This window comes from Aquarana catesbeiana, linkage group LG01, assembly GCF_042186555.1.
Source record: "Aquarana catesbeiana isolate 2022-GZ linkage group LG01, ASM4218655v1, whole genome shotgun sequence".
Taxonomy (NCBI): Eukaryota; Metazoa; Chordata; class Amphibia; order Anura; family Ranidae; genus Aquarana; species Aquarana catesbeiana.
This window is the reverse complement of record NC_133324.1, coordinates 986,023,278-986,041,057: the sequence shown is the minus strand read 5'-3', so window position 1 is coordinate 986,041,057 and position 17,780 is coordinate 986,023,278.

Genomic DNA, 17,780 nt, shown 5'->3' with positions numbered 1-17,780 from the left:
ATATAATCAATATTGTCCCCCTTGACTTTCTTCCACCTTTCTGGGACCACACAATTTTGTCTCTTTTCCCTGTCTCTGTTGCATTCAGTGTAACAGTATGATAAAAGGGAAATCTTTTTCCCATCCACATAATGGTTACAATATTGATATTAAAAAACATTACACCTACCAATCCTTTTACGTAATATACATAAAAAAATGCCCTTGTAGGTCATTTCAATGATGGAGAAACCATTCAAAAAGTTAAAGTGGAGTTCCGTCTGAAAAAAAAATGAAGCCCTCAGAGGTTTGTTAGAGAACCTTAGTTAACAAATAGCATCACAAAGGCCAAGGAACACACCAGACAGGTCAGGGATAAAGTTGTGGAGAAGTATAAAGCAGGGTTAGGTTATAAAATAATCTCCCAAGCTTTGAACATCTCACGGAGCTCTGTTCAATCCATCATCGGAAAATGGAAAGAGTATGGCACAACTGCAAACCTACCAAGACATGGCCGTCCACCTAAACTGACCGGGCCGGGCAAGGAGAGCATTCATCAGAGAAGAGCCAAGAGGTCCATGGTAACTCTGGAGGAGTGATTTCACGCAAATAGTAATAAACGATTCAAAATAAATTAATCCTTAAGTGTAAAGAGAGTGTTTATGGTAATCCAAATATCATTAAATAAAAAGTGTGTTAGACATCTATATGTGATAGAGAAATGAAAAAAGGAAAATGATATATGTGCATAACAGGTGTTCACTCTTGCCGTGTACTCTCACAGTGTTCTTAGTATATTTGTGTGTAATAAACTATATATCAACTAACGTGAATTAAAACACCAAATGAAATAAAATAAATTAAACTAAAATAAAAATAAAAATAAAAACACTAGCTTTAAATATCCAAAACAATATATTAAAAAAAGATAATGACAACAAAAGTCCAGTGGTTGCTGCAGTGTATGAAGAGTGGTGAGGTTCTAAGGTTGTAAAAAAGTGAAGGTGATTATTCACAATAATCCTGTTATGGCTCCTTTAACAGTCTGGTCTCCCAGGACTCTTACCTCAATGCTAAAAATAGCAAGCAATCACAACTAGGGGTATCCACTGACTTCCCTGGATGGTCGATGTAGTATCTCTGGATGGTATATTTAACAGTAACTCTGGAGGAGCTGCAGAGATCCACAGCTCAGGTGGGAGAATCTGTCCACAGGACAACTATTAGTCGTGTTCTCCACAAATCTGCCCTTTATGGAAGAGTGACAAGAAGAAAGACATTGGTGAAAGAAAGTCATAAGAAGTCCTGTTTGTAGTTTGTGAGAAGCCATGTGGAGGACACAGCAAACATGTGGAAGAAGGTGATCTGGTAAGTTGAGACCACACTATGTGTGGTGGAAAACTAACACTGCACATCACCCTGAACACACCATCCCCACCCTGAAACATGGTGGTGGCAGCATCATGTGGTGGGGATGCTTTTGTTCAGCAGGGACAGGGAAGCTGGTCAGAGTTGGTGGGAAGATAGATGGAGACAAATACGGGGCAATCTTAGAAGAAAACCTGTTAGGGTCTGCAAAAGACTTGAGACTGAGGCGGAGGTTCACCTTCCAGCAGGACAACGACCCGAAACATCCAGCCAGAGCTACAATGGAATGGTTTAGATCAAAGCATATTCATGTGTTAGAATGGCCCAGTCACAGTCCAGACCTAAATCACATTGAGAATCTGTGGCAAGACTTGAAAATTGCTGTTCACAAACGTTCTCCATCCAATCTGACAGAGCTTGAGATATTTTACAAAGAAGAATGGGCAAAAATGTCCCTCTCTAAAGTTGGTAGAGACATCCCCAAAAAGACTTACAGCTGTAATTGCAGAGAAAGGGGGTTCTACAAAGTATTGACTCAGGGGGGCACCATACAAATGCCCCCCCACACTTTTCACATATTTAATTGTATAATTTATCATTTTCCTTCCACTTCACAATTATGTGCCACTTTGTGTTGGTCTATCACAGGGGTAGGCAATCTGCGGCCCTCCAGCTGTTGCAGAACTACAATTCCTACCATGCCTCTGGGAGTAAATGTAATGGCCAGTCTTGCAATGCCTCATTGGAAATGTAGTTCAACAACAGCTGGAGGGCCACATGTTGCCTACCCTTGGTCTATCAAATAAAATCCCAATAAAATACATTTACTTTTTTGGGTGTAACATGACAAAATGTGGAAAATTTCAAGGGGTATGAATACTTTTTCAAGGCACTGTGTGTGTATATAGTACACAGTTATATAGTATATTGTAATAGTTTTTTAATTTGGATTGTAAATCTCTTCTCAGAAAATAACACGGGTAAGTTTTTTTTTTTAATAGTTTGAAGAACGGTGTGATATTCCACGGAATCGGTATTATAGATGTGACTCATTTGTCCCTCCTCTGTCTCAATTACCTGATTCTGGTTTTTCCAGTTCCATGGAGCCCCTCTCATGTCATGACAGCTGATAATCTCCACCCTCTGTGTATTAGGGTGTGGTGAGCCTTTTATTGGAAGCATTTTTTCTTGTAAGACATAAGACTTCCGAAAAAAGAAGAGTGTCAGAACACTTCCCCTCCCATAAGAGAATTCCCTTCCAGGTGTGACTCTCATTGTATGGAGGATGACAACTACTCAACTGTCCCATCACCTGTCCCATCAACTGTACCGTCACCTGTCCTATCTCCTGTCCCATCACCTGTCTCGTCACCTGTACTGTAACCTGTCCCATTTCCTGTCCCATCAACTGTACCATCACCTGTTCCATCTCCTGTCCCATCTCCTGTCCCATCACCTGTCCCATCACCTGTCCCATCTCCTGTCCCATCACCTGTACCATCACCTGTACCATCAACTGTCCCATCTCCTGTCCCATCAACTGTCTCGTCACCTGTACCGTAACCTGTCCCATTTCCTGTCCCATCACCTGTCCCATCACCTGTACCATCACCTGTTCCATCTCCTGTCCCATCTCCTGTCCCATCACCTGTCCCATCACCTGTCCTATCTCCTGTCCCATCACCTGTCCCATCACCTGTACCATCAACTGTCCCATCTCCTGTCCCAATCTCCTGCCCCATCACCTGTCCCATCACCTGTACTGTCACCTGTCCCATCTCCTGTCCCATCACCTATCCCATCACCTGTACTGTCACCTGTTCAATCACCTGTCCCATCTCCTGTCCCATCACCTGTTCAATCACCTGTCCCATCTCCTGTCCCATTACCTGTCCCATCTTCTGTCCCATCAACTATACCATCACCTGTCCCATCTCCTGTCCCATCTCCTGTCCCATCACCTGTCCCATCTCCTGTCCCGTTCACCTGTCCCGTTCACCTGTACCATCTCCTGTCCCATCAGCTGTCCCATCTCCTGTCCCATCTCCTGTCCCATCACCTGTCCCATCTCCTGTCCCATCTCCTGTCCCATCACCTGTCCAATCACCTGTCCCATTTCCTGTCCCATTCCTTGTCCCATCTTCTGTCCCATCAACTGTACCGTCACCTGTCCCATCTCCTGTCCCATCACCTGTCCCATAACCTGTCCCATCACCTTTACCATCAACTGTCCCATCTCCTGTCCCAATCTCCTGTCCCATCACCTGTCCCATCACCTGTACCGTTACCTATCCCATCTCCTGTCTCATCACCTATCCCATCACCTGTACTCTCACCTGTCCCTTCTCCTGTCCAATCACCTGTCCCATCTCCTGTCCCATCACCTGTCCCATCTTCTATACCATCACCTGTCTCAGCTCCTGTCCCATCTCCTGTCCCATCACCTGTCCATCACCTGTCCCATCTCCTGTCCCATCACCTGTCCCATCTCCTGTCCCATCTCCTGTCCCATCACCTGTCCCATCTCCTGTCCCATCTCCTGTCCCATCACCTGTCCCATCTTCTATACCATCACCTGTCTCAGCTCCTGTCCCATCTCCTGTCCCATCACCTGTCCATCACCTGTCCCATCTCCTGTCCCATCACCTGTCCCATCTCCTGTCCCATCTCCTGTCCCATCACCTGTCCCATCTCCTGTCCCATCTCCTGTCCCATCACCTGTCCATCACCTGTCCCATCTCCTGTCCCATCTCCTGGCCCATCACCTGTCCAATCACCTGTCCCATCTCCTGTCCCATCACCTGTCCCATCTTCTGTCCCATCAACTGTACCGTCACCTGTCCCATCACCTGTACCGTCACCTGTCCCATCACCTGTCAACTCTACAAGGTGGCTGGTTGTCATCCTCCACACCTGATAAAGCCGCACTAATACACCATATTACCAAAAGTATTGGGACGCCTGCCTTTACACACACATGAACTTTAATGACACCCCAGTCTTAGTCCGTAGGGTTCAATATTGAGTTGGCTCCGCCCGTTGCAGCTATAACAGCTTCAGCTCTTCTGGGAAGCCTGTCCACAAGGTTTAGGAGTGTGTCTATAGGAATGCTTGACCATTCTTCCAGAAGAAAATTTGTGAGGTCAGGCACTGATGTTGGACTAGAAGGCTTGGCTCACAGTCTCCGCTCTAATTCATCCCAAAGGTGTTCTATTGGGTTAAGGTCAGGACTCTGTGCAGGCCAGTCAAGTGTCTTTATGGACCTTGCTTTGTGCACTGATAGATATAATTTGGTGGAGGAGGGATTATGGTCTGGGGTTGTTTTTCCAGGGTTGGGCTTGGCCCCTTAGTTCCAGTGAAGGGAACTCTAAAGACATCAGCATACCAAGATATTTTGGACAATTTCATGCCCCCAACTTTGAGGGAACAGAGAAAAGGGACTGGGAGAACGGTCCCCACCTGGTCACCCAGAAAAAGGGAACATATTAGAAGTAGGGATGGACGAACAGTTCGGCCCGAGCATAAGTTCGGGCCGAACTTTCGTTGTTCGGACGTTCGGCGAACAGCCAACCAAACGGGTCATTTGACCGTTTGTTCGGCCCCCCCAACCGACCACAATGCATTGTGGTGTTGAACAGTGCATCACAAGCCCTGATTGGCTGAAGCAGTGAAAGCTTCAGCCAATCAGGGCACAGAGCACTGTCAGAGTCATGATTGGACACTGTCATCATGACTTTATCCAATCATTGCTCATTCCCGCCCCACAGTATAAAAGTATTCTTTCAATGGCAGCCATTTTCAGTGTGATTTTGGTGTGGAGAGAGATAGAACAGGGCTCTGTTCAGTGCTATTAGTTAGTGTTCTATACTGTGCTATTTTACTTCAATTGTCAGTGTAGAATATTCGTTTAGTGTCAGTCTAGGGATAGTGTGAGTGTAGTGAGGAGGACCATCATTCAGCTTTTCATAGTGTGCAGCTAGTGTAGGGACAGCTCAGATAGTTTCAGTGTAGTGTAGTGAGACCGTGTCAATAATCTTTACATTAGTGTATAGCTAGAGTAGGAACAGTTCAGATAGTTTCAGTGTAGTGTAGTGAGACCGTGTCAGTAATCTTGACATTAGTATTAATGTTAAGTTTCTCAAGTCTAATTTTAATTCCGTCCTCTGTTAACCATGTAGGTGCTTCCTGTGATGTGTCCTGAGGATAAACACTGCAGTTTTGGTTACTGAAGCCCCCCGATTCCCTCATGAAGACTGTGCTGGGACCAATCCTATTTAATTTGTTTATAAACGACCTGGAGGATGGGATAAACAGTTCAATCTCTGTATTTGCAGACAATACTAAGCTAAGCAGGGCAATAACTTCTCCGCAGGATGTGGAAATCTTGCAAAAAGACCTGAACAAATTAATGGGGTGGGCGACTACATGGCAAATGAGGTTCAATGTAGAAAAATGTAAAATAATGCATTTGGGTGGCAAAAATATGAATGCAATCTATAGACTGGGGGGAGAACCTCTGGGGGAATCTAGGATGGAAAAGGACCTGGGGGTCCTAGTAGATGATAGGCTCAGCAATGGCATGCAATGCCAAGCTGCTGCTAATAAAGCAAACAGAATATTGGCATTAAAAGGGGGATCAACTCCAGAGATAAAACGATAATTCTCCCGCTCTACAAGACTCTGGTCCGGCCGCACCTGGAGTATGCTGTCCAGTTCTGGGCACCAGTCCTCAGGAAGGATGTACTGGAAATGGAGCGAGTACAAAGAAGGGCAACAAAGCTAATAAAGGGTCTGGAGGATCTTAGTTATGAGGAAAGGTTGCGAGCACTGAACTTATTCTCTCTGGAGAAGAGACGCTTGAGAGGGGATATGATTTCAATTTACAAATACTGTACTGGTGACCCCACAATAGGGATAAAACTTTTTCGCAGAAGAGAGTTTAATAAGACTCGTGGCCACTCATTACAATTAGAAGAAAAGAGGTTTAACCTTAAACTACGTAGAGGGTTCTTTACTGTAAGAGCGGCAAGGATGTGGAATTCCCTTCCACAGGCGGTGGTCTCAGCGGGGAGCATTGATAGCTTCAAGAAACTATTAGATAATCACCCGAATGACTGCAACATACAGGGATATGTAATGAAATACTGACATATAATCACACACATAGGTTGGACTTGATGGACTTGTGTCTTTTTTCAACCTCACCTACTATGTAACTATGTAGTATATAGCTAGAGTAGGGACAGTTCAGATAGCTTCAGTGTAGTGATGGTTTAACATCTATCTATCCATCTATTTGATTGCATTACTGCCAGTTTAACGCCATATCGTATTGCGTGCATTACTGCCAGTTTAATGCCGTATAGTTTTGCGTGTGTTACTGCCAGTTTAATGCCATATAGTTTTGTGCATTACCACCAGTTTAACGCCATATCATATTGCATGCGTTACTGCCAGTTTTATGCCATATAGTTTTGCGTGCGTTACTGCCAGTTTAACGCCATATAGTTTTACGAGTGTTACTGCCAGTTTAACGCCATATCATTTTCATGCGTTACTGCCAGTTTAACGCCATATTGTTTTGCGTGCGTTACTGCCAGTTTAACGCCATATAGTTCTGTGTGCGTTACTACAAGTTTAACGCCATATAGTTTTGTGCGTTGCTGCCAGTTTAACGCCATTTACTTCTGTGTGTTACTGCTAGTTTAACGCCATATAGTTCTGTGCGTCACTGTATGTTTGGCGCATTATATTGCAGTATATTATATTGTATCCGTGAATTGTGTCTGTGTAGCTTGAGTACTCAAATTAAAGGGCACCAGACACCTCTTTACATTGATTAAAGTGCATCTATGTACAGATTTCAACTTCTCCTTTACATTGATTAAAGTGCATCTACGTACAGATTTCAACTTCTCCTTTACATTTGCTTATAAGCACCGCCCCCTCCCTCCCAATAATGTCTGAGATGACAACAAGGAGAGGCAGACGTTCCCTTGGCAGTGTAAGGGGGCCAGCAACAAATGTGTCCACAGGCAAAGGTGGACGTGGTGGTCAGTCCTCAGGCAGGGCATAATTTCCTCTGTTTAGTGAGTTTGCCCATGCTATCCAGCCACAGCATGCAGAGGAGGTGGTGGACTGGCCTACTAAACCTTCCTCATCCTCCTCATCCTCTGTCACAAAAGCAGAGACAAGTGTGCAGTCCCCTACAGTTACCAGAGTGGATAAACCAGACTCCTTGTCCACATCTATTCGTGCCATAGCCCCAACATCAGCCATGGAGGAGTCAGCTGAGTTATTTGACCACAGCATCAGCCACTTGCTCCTTGATGATGCCCAGCCATTACTAGATTCAGATGCTACTTCTGAGGTTGAGGATGACAGGAACATGAGCCTAGAGAGAGGGAGGAACACTGGTAGACAAATTGGCATTCATGTTCCCCAAGCCGCAGTGTATTGACAAGTTGTCTCCAGTGGTAATGATGAAGATGGAGAAGATGGAGATGATGATGATGAGGTCACTGATGCAACTTGGGTGCCAGATAGAGCAGAGGAGGAAACCGAAGGTGAGGCGGCACAACCCCAAGGAGGTCGACATCAAGAAAGAGTAGAGAGCAGCCACCCTATTCCATCACATTCTGCAGATGTTATCTCCCGACCCACTCCCCACAGCTCAGGTACCTGGGCCTTTTTCAGCACATCTGCAGCTATCTGTTGCTATCTGCAAACTGTGTCACAGGCACATCAAACGTGGCAAAAACACCAACCATTTGGGTACCACATGCCTAACAAGGCATTTAACGTCCAACCACTCAGCCCATTGGCAAAAGCACCTAAAAGCCACACAAAAGGGGCACAAATCTGTCTCTCCTCCTCCTTACTCACTTCCGTCTGTCCTTGCGATATAGAGTCATTACCTTTCAGCAGCTTCCACTGACAGGGATGATGGTATAGCATTCTTGCAGCTCTGCAAGGACAGCTCTGCAAGGACAGGCACAGAGGTGGCTCACACCACGCCAGCTGGAGCCAGGAATGGTGTTGTCCGATAATGGCTCAAACCTCATCTCCGCCCTTAGACAGGGAAAGTTGACAAATGTGCCATGCCTGGCACATGTCCTCAATTTGGTGGTGCAGCGTTTCCTAAAAACGTACCAATGGTTGCAAGATGTACTAAAGCAGGCCAGAAGAGTCTGTAGCCATTTCAGGCGGTCATACACAGCCAGTGCTCGGTTGGCTGAAATTCAACGGGAATTCCACCTGCCCGTAAACCGCCTGATTTGTGACATGCCCACTAGGTGGAACTCAACTTTGGAAATGCTGCATGCAGCAGAGGGCCATCAACGAGTACTTGTGTCAGTACGGCACAACAACATGCTCAGGCCACCTCTGTTTTTTTTCCCCACGCCAATGGCTGATCATTAAGGATGCATGCACTGTATTGTCACCATTTGAGGAGACCAAAAGGATGGTGAGCAGTGACAGTGCATGCATCAATGACAAAATTCCTGTTGTGTTCCTGCTGGCATTATGGGCAGGGCACTGGAGGCAGAGCAGTAGGAGGAAGAGGAGGACTTCCTTTCCTCTCAAGGCCCACTTTATGCAGACACCATCATTCCTACGTCACAGAACACACAGGAGGAGAGAGGGGAGAAGGATGAGGAGGAGGATTCTGGCACTTTCAAAGGCTTTGAAGAAGAGGAAGACATGCGTCAATCTGTAAGAGATGGCTTTCCAACCCCAGGACCCTTGGGAGTAGTACGTGGCTGGGAGGAGGAAGTTCCAGATGCTGTCATCCTGAGTGACCCCGAGGAGTCTGCTTCTCAAGCCTCTGCAAATTTGAGGCACATGGGCAACCTCATGCTTCAAAGCCTGCGAAAGGACCCAAGAATACGTGGCATAAAGGAGAAGGATGATTACTGGTTGGTAAATTTAGTGGAAAAGTTTCCCCAGGAGGCTTTTAAGAATTACTGGTTGGTAACCCTCCTTGACCACCGTTATGAGGGGAAGGTCTCTAAAATCCCATCCCCACAGAGAGTGCAGAGGATAAAATCTCTTGAGGACACATTAAAGAGGATTTTATTGAACATTTTTACTGACTCTAGTAGGTTACAGTGTGGTGGAAAATGTCGTTTTGAGTGTTCCGTTGGTCAAGAAAGGAGCATTGGAGAAGGCATCCGCCTAAGTGAGGCATTTCGGAATTTTTTTAGTCCTCACCGCCCAGGGCTGTCAGCTTCCACATCCCATCGGCAGTGTCTGCATCACATGGTGGACGATTGCCTCAGGGCCAAAACAGATGGAGAGCTTTCCAGCTGACGATCCACTGGCTTACTGGGTCATGAGAATAGACCACTGGCCAGAACTGCCCAGTATGCCCAGTATGCTTTTAAGTTGTTGGGCTGCCCTGCATCCAGTGCTTTCACAATGGTCATTTAGTGCTGTCGGAGGTTTCGTTACTGATCATAGAATGCGTCTGTCCACACACTCTGTGGACCGTTTGACTTTTATAAAAATGAATCAGTCCTGGATTACCAGCTATGAAGCCCCTGATGCCGATGTCACTGATTAACTCTTTTTGGGATGTGGAATCTCTGAGGGTGTTCAATCATTTCATCTGGAAGAATGTTTTTGGTGTAGGTTTCATGGGCACAATTAACACCTAAAGACCAATTTTTCTGCACCTGTCTGACAGATGCATATCATTGCAATTTTTTACAGCAAGGCAAATTCTTGCTTTCATCAAGATTACCTCTATAGGGTTACGGTGGGAAGGCGCCAACGACACCCAATGACTAATTTTAACGTTACTTCTATCCAAAGTCAAAGTGACACTAGAATGTATCCAAAAAATCTCTAATCTTGTTCCCAGTGCACTACTTTGTGGCCTCATCATACACACTGGCTCCCCAGTAGGGATGGGCTTTATGTTCAGGTCGAACATGAGTTAGACTCGAACATTGGCTGTTCGCAGCAAATTCAAAAGCTGCGGAACACCCTTTAAAAGTCTATAGGAGAAATAAAAAGTGCTAATTTTAAAGGCTAATATGCAAGTTATTGTCATAAAAAGTGTTTGGGGAAAGTGTTTGCAAAAAAAGTTTTAAAAACGGACGTTTTTTCAGGAGCAGTGATTTTAATAATGCTTAAAGTGAAACAATAAAAGTGTAATATTTCATTAAATTTCGTACCTGGGGGGTGTCTATAGTATGCCTGTAAAGTGGCGCATGTTTCCCGTCTTTAAAACAGTCTGACAGCAAAATGACAAGCGCTAGTGTCGGCTATAATGAATTGTCGGTCCGGCAATACACATAAAAGTTCATTGATAAAAACGGCATGGCATTTCCCCACAGGGGAACCCAGAACTAAAATTTTAAAAAAATGCACGGGGGTCCCCTAAATTTCATAACAGGCCCTTCAGGTCTGGATATTAAGGGGAAACCTGAGCCAAAATTTTAAAAAAATGGCGTGGGGTTCCCCCAAAAATCCATACCAGACCATTATCTGAGCACGCAACCTGGCAGGCCGCAGGAAAAGAGAGGGGACGAAAGAGTGCCCCGCCTCCTGAACCATACCAGGCCACATGCCCTCAACATTGGGAGGGTGCTTTGGGGTAACAGCCCCCAAAGCACCTGGTCCCCTTGTTGATGGGGAAAAGGGCCTCATCCCCACAACCCTTGCCCGGTGGTTGTGGGGGTCTGCGGGCGGGGGGCTTATCTGAATCTGGAAGCCCTCTTTAACAAGGGGACCCCCAGATCCCACCCCCCTGTGTGAATTGGTAATGGGGTACAAATGTACCCCTACCATTTCACAAAAAAAGTGTCAAAAATGTTAAAAAAGATAAGAGAAGGTTTTTGACAATTCCCTTATTAATTTCTTCTTCTTTCCCCATTTCTTAGTTACATAGTTACATAGTAGGTGAGGTTAAAAAAGACACAAGTCCATCAAGTCCAACCTATGTGTGTGATTATGTGTCACTATTACATTACATATCCCTGTATGTTGCGGTCATTCAGGTGATTATCTAATAGTTTCTTGAAGCTATCAATGCACCGCCTGTGGAAGGGAATCCCACATCCTTGCCGCTCTTACAGTAAAGAACCCTCTATGTAGTTTAAGGTTAAACCTCTTTTCTTCTAATTGTAATGAGTGGCCACGAGTCTTATTAAACTCTCTTCTGCGAAAAAGTTTTATCCCTATTGTGGGGTCACCAGTCCGGTATTTGTAAATTGAAATCATATCCCCTCTCAAGCGTCTCTTCTCCAGAGAGAATAAGTTCAGTGCTCGCAACCTTTCCTCATAACTAAGATCCTCCAGACCCTTTATTAGCTTTGTTGCCCTTCTTTGTACTCGCTCCATTTCCAGTACATCCTTCCTGAGGACTGGTGCCCAGAACTGGACAGCATACTCCAGATGCGGCCGGACCAGAGTCTTGTAGAGCGGGAGAATTATCGTTTTATCTCTGGAGTTGATCCCCCTTTTAATGCCAATATTCTGTTTGCTTTATTAGCAGCAGCTTGGCATTGCATGCCATTGCTGAGTCTATCATCTACTAGGACCCCCAGGTCCTTTTCCATCCTAGATCCCCCCAGAGGTTCTCCCCCCAGTCTATAGATTGCATTCATATTTTTTCCACCCAAATACATTATTTTACATTTTTCTACATTGAACCTCATTTGCCATGTAGTCGCCCACCCCATTAATTTGTTCAGGTCTTTTTGCAAGATTTCCACATCCTGCGGAGAAGTTATTGCCCTGCTTAGCCCAGTATCGTCTGCAAATACAGAGATTGAACTGTTTATCCCATCCTCCAGATTGTTTATGAACAAATTAAATAGGATTGGACCCAGCACAGAACCCTGGGGAACCCCTCTACCCACCCCTGACCATTCTGAGTACTCCCCATTTATCACCACCCTCTGAACACGCCCTTGTAGCCAGTTTTCAATCCATGTACTCACCCTATGGTCCATGCCAACGCACCTTATTTTGTACAGTAAACGTTTATGGGGAACTGTGTCAAATGCTTTTGCAAAATCCAGATACACCACGTCTACGGGCCTTCCTTTATCTAGATGGCAACTCACCTCCTCATAGAAGGTTAATAGATTGGTTTGGCAAGAACGATTCTTCATGAATCCATGCTGATTACTGCTAATGATACCGTTCTTATTACTAAAATCTTGTATATAGTCCCTTATCATCCCCTCCAAGAGTTTACATACTATTGATGTTAGGCTAACTGGTCTGTAATTCCCAGGGATGTTTTTTGGGCCCTTTTTAAATATTGGTGCTACATTGGCTTTTCTCCAATCAGCTGGTACCATTCCAGTCAATAGACTGTCTGTAAAAATTAGGAACAACGGTCTGGCAATCACCTGACTGAGTTCCCTTCTTCCATCTTCTTTCTTCTGGTTTTCCTTTGGTGTTCTTCTTCCCCTATCTTCTTCTTCCTCTGCTTCCTTCTCCGGTCTTCTCGTCTGGCATCTTCCTCCGGCTTCTTCTCCGCTTTGTCCTCCGTACGATCTGGGTGATCCCGCCCCACTCTGACAACACGGGGAAAGCCATAGGGATATCCCCGTGCGTCAGAGGGTGGCGGGTTCACCGGGTGGCCCCACCCTCCATTATATAAGAACTGTCACCTCAACAGAAGTGTCACACAGCAGAACATTCCCACTGAGGCGGATCGTGGGGAGGATGAAGCAGAGAAGAAGCCAGAGGAAGATGCCGGATGAGAAGACTAGAGAAGGAAGCGGAGGGAGAAGTGGGGGAAGAAGAAGAAGATGGAGGAAGAAGAAGAACACCAAATATCAATGTTGAGGGCATGTGGCCTGGTACGGTTCAGGAGAGGGGGGTGCTCTCTCGTCCTGCCAGGTTGCGAGCTCGGATAAGGATCTGGTATGGATTTTTGGAGGGACCCCCACGTCATTTTTTAAAAAAATTTTGGCGCAGGGTTCCCCTTAATATCCATACCAGACCTGAAGGGCCTGGTATGGAATTTAGAGGGGCCCCCACGCTTTTTTAAAAAAAATCTTGGTTCAGGCTTCCCCTATGGGGAAATTCTATGCCGTTTTTATCAATTAACTTTTATGTATATTGCCAGACCGACAATTCATTATAGCCGGCACTAGCGCTAGCACTTTTAAATGACTTTTTTTCCTTTAGAAATGTAATTTTGCTGTCAGACTGTTCTAAACACGGGAAACATGCGCCCCTTTACAGGCATACTATAGACACCCCCAGGTACGAAATTTAAAGGGATATTACACTTTTATTGTTTCACTTTAAGCATTATTAAAATCACTGCTCCTGAAAAAACGGCCGTTTTTAAAACTTTTTTTGCATTGATCCATGTCCCCTGGGGCAGGACCCAGGTCCCCAAACACTTTTTATGACAATAACTTGCATATAAGACTTTAAAATTAGCACTTTTGATTTCTTCCATAGACTTTTAAAGGGTGTTCCGCGGCATTCGAATTTGCTGCGAACACCCCAAATTGTTCGCTGTTCGGCGAACTGGCGAACAGCAGATGTTCTCATGTTTGACTTGAACTCGAAGCTCATCCCTAACTGGGGTAGACTGACCAGGTCCCCAAACACTTTTTTGACAATAACTTGCATATAAGCCTTTAAAATTAGCACTTTTGATTTTTCATGTTCGTGTCCCATAGACTTTAATGGTGTTCGCATGTTCGAAACAAAGTTTTTGCCTGTTCGCATGTTCTGGATGCGAACCGAATGGGGGGGTGTTCGGCTCATCCCTACTCCCCAGCTGTTGCTGAGCAAAATAAAGGCAGCGCACAGGAAAAAATGTCATTTTTTTTTGGCTTTATAAATTCAATTTTTGCTGCAGCAGATTCTAGACATGGTACAGATCTGCCACTTTACAGGTAGACTAAGGGGACCCCCCTGGCACTATATTGGAAGGAATTTTTCATTTTTAGGCTTTCACTTTAAAAATCAAAAAATCACTGCTCATTTAAAAATGACGTTTTTCACAATCTTTTTTTTTTTTTTTATTGATCCATGTCCTCCGGGGCAGGACCCGGACCTGCCTAATTACTTGCATTTAAGCCTTTAAAATGGGCACTTTTGATATTTGAAGTTCGGTCCCATTGACTTTTTTGGGGTTTGTTATTCAGGTCCGAATGTTTGCAGTGTTCGGAAGTTCTGGTCCGAACCGAACAGGGGTACGTTTGGCCCATCCCTATCTCCGTACTGACTTATACAACGTATACTCAAAGTAGGATATCCAAATAAATCATAAAAGGTGCATAGTGATAATCCATGTATATCTTCAACATTCATGTCCCCTGCTAGGGAAGATCAACATATGGTGGATTCCTATGGATATCATTGTTCTCAAGAGAATATCCAGAACCCAAGCCTACCTGGGATCAGTGCGCTGCCAAAGTTCCCCCACAACAGCTAAGGGGGATGTGCAAGGATGGACTGGTGTTTTTTATAGGACAAGAACAATATTCTGGATCTGGGGCAAGAAAAAGAGAAGGAAGATTACAATTGATAGAAATCAAAACCACAATGGTAAGTCTCAATGGAGAAATGTGCAGCCATAACTCAGTAGCGGGTCAGCACAGGAAGGTAACACTGGTACTTCAGGACCTGTGGTCAAGTGAAGAGTAGACGGCCCCTGGAACCCACGTCCATTGCCATCTCAAAAAGACATGGATGAGCGAGTTTGGGGTGGAGGAACTTGACTGTCTTGACCTCAACCCGATAGAACACTTTTAGGATGAATTGGAGCAGAGACTGCGAGCCATACCTTCTCGTCCAACATCAGTGCCTGACCTCACAAATGCACTTCTGGAAGAATGGTCAAACATTCCCATAGAGACCCTCCTAAACCTTGTGGACAGCCTTCCCAGAAGTTCCTCCACCCCAAACTCGCTCATCCATGTCTTTATGGACCTTGCTTTGTGCACTGGTACTCAGTCATGTTGGAACAGGAAGGGGCCGTCCCCAAACTGTTCCCACAAAGTTGGGAGCATGAAATTGTCCAAAATGTCTTGGTATGCTGACGCCTTAAGTGTTACCTTCACTGGAAGTAAGGGGTCAAGCCCTACCCCTGAAAAACAACCCCCACACCATAATCCTCCGTCCACCAAATGATTTGGATTGGTCTTGCTGCTTGGTCCCGGGTTCCATTCCCTGATAGGCCCAGAGCAGCCAGGCGCAAAACACATTTCCATCGTCACGCAAGTGAATGATTAGGCCTTGGATGTCCTCTTGCAGTTTATTTTCTTAACCATTTGCCGCCAAATCACGTAGCTGTACGTCATGTGACTTCCAGTGGTTGTAGCAGGATGATATGCAGCTGCAGGCATCACCCTGGTACCGTTTTTTAGAGCCGGTCGGCTCTCTTGTAATTAGGGTTGCCACCTGTCCAGGAGACTGAAATCCGGACACATTATTCAGACTGGGCTGTGGCTCCCCATGTAACCAAGATTCACACACATCTGTTGCTGTCCGGGAGCTGCAGGCGACTGTCTGGGGGCAGGTTCGGCATCACTGGGGGGGCAGGGCAATGATGTCAGCAAGAGCATATTGGCTGCACCCACTATTTGCTGCAGCAGGCGATGTGCACTACTCTCCTTGGGGCACCCAAAGGTGTCCCAGGCCACTAAAGTTTTCAGGTTTGGCTTAAAGAAAAGGTGGCAACCCTGGTTGTAATAGCAATCGGAGCAGCCACTGGGTTGCTATTACAAGTAGCAGGAGGGGACATCCCCCCTCTTCCACCGCTTTCCGCCAGCGTGCTCGAGCTCCTCCAACCCACCGGGAGACCTGAGCTACCAGCTGATACATCCACCAGCTAGATGAAGACACAAACCAAGCTGGGATTGGCTTTGATCGGCTCTCCACTATGTTAACCACCAAAGCTTACCCCTATGTCAACAGGGCCAATTTTTGAAAATGTAAAGTTTTAAAAAACACAGATCTTGGTGCTTTGAATGCTTTCAAGGTTAAAGGAGGAATTTGGGGTCCCATGGACCCACAGATCTCTCCATAAAGAGGACCTGTCACCACCTATTACTGTCACATGGGATGTTTACATTCATTATAGACCCCAGATCTCTCCATAAAGAGGACCTGTCACCTCCTATTACTGTCACATGGGATGTTTACATTCATTATAGACCCCAGATCTCTCCATAAAGAGGACCTGTCACCTCCTATTACTGTCACATGGGATGTTTACATTCATTATAGACCCCAGATCTCTCCATAAAGAGGACCTGTCACCACCTATTACTGTCACATGGGATGTTTACATTCATTATAGACCCCAGATCTCTCCATAAAGAGGACCTGTCACCTCCTATTACTGTCACATGGGATGTTTACATTCATTACAGACCCCAGATCTCTCCATAAAGAGGACCTGTCACCTCCTATTACTGTCACATGGGATGTTTACATTCATTATAGACCCCAGATCTCTCCATAAAGAGGACCTGTCACCTCCTATTACTGTCACATGGGATGTTTACATTCATTACAGACCCCAGATCTCTCCATAAAGAGGACCTGTCACCTCCTATTACTGTCACATGGGATGTTTACATTCATTATAGACCCCAGATCTCTCCATAAAGAGGACCTGTCACCTCCTATTACTGTCACATGGGATGTTTACATTCATTATAGACCCCAGATCTCTCCATAAAGAGGACCTGTCACCGCCTATTACTGTCACATGGGATGTTTACATTCATTATAGACCCCGGATCTCTCCATAAAGAGAACCTGTCACCTCCTATTACTGTCACATGGGATGTTTACATTCATTATAGACCCCAGATCTCTCCATAAAGAGGACCTGTCACCACCTATTACCATCACATGGGATGTTTACATTCATTATAGACCCCAGATCTCTCCATAAGGAGGACCTGTCACCACCTATTACTGTCACATGGGATGTTTACATTCATTATAGACCCCAGATCTCTCCATAAAGAGGACCTGTCACCTCCTATTACTGTCACATGGGATGTTTACATTCATTATAGACCTCAGATCTCTCCATAAAGAGGACCTGTCACCTCCTATTACTGTCACATGGGATGTTTCATTCCTTGTGACAGCAATAAAAGTGCTAAAGAGAAAAATATAAAGCAACCGTGTAAAAAGGGCCAAAATACATCCCTGGGAATTACAGACCAGTTAGCCTAACATCAATAGTATGTAAACTCTTGGAGGGGATGATAAGGGACTGTATACAAGATTTTAGTAATAAGAATGATATCATTAGCAGTAATCAGCATGGATTCATGAAGAATCGTTCTTGCCAAACCAATCTATTAACCTTCTATGAGGAGGTGAGTTGCCATCTAGATAAAGGAAGGCCCGTAGACGTGGTGTATCTGGATTTTGCAAAAGCATTTGACACAGTTCCCCATAAATGTTTACTGTACAAAATA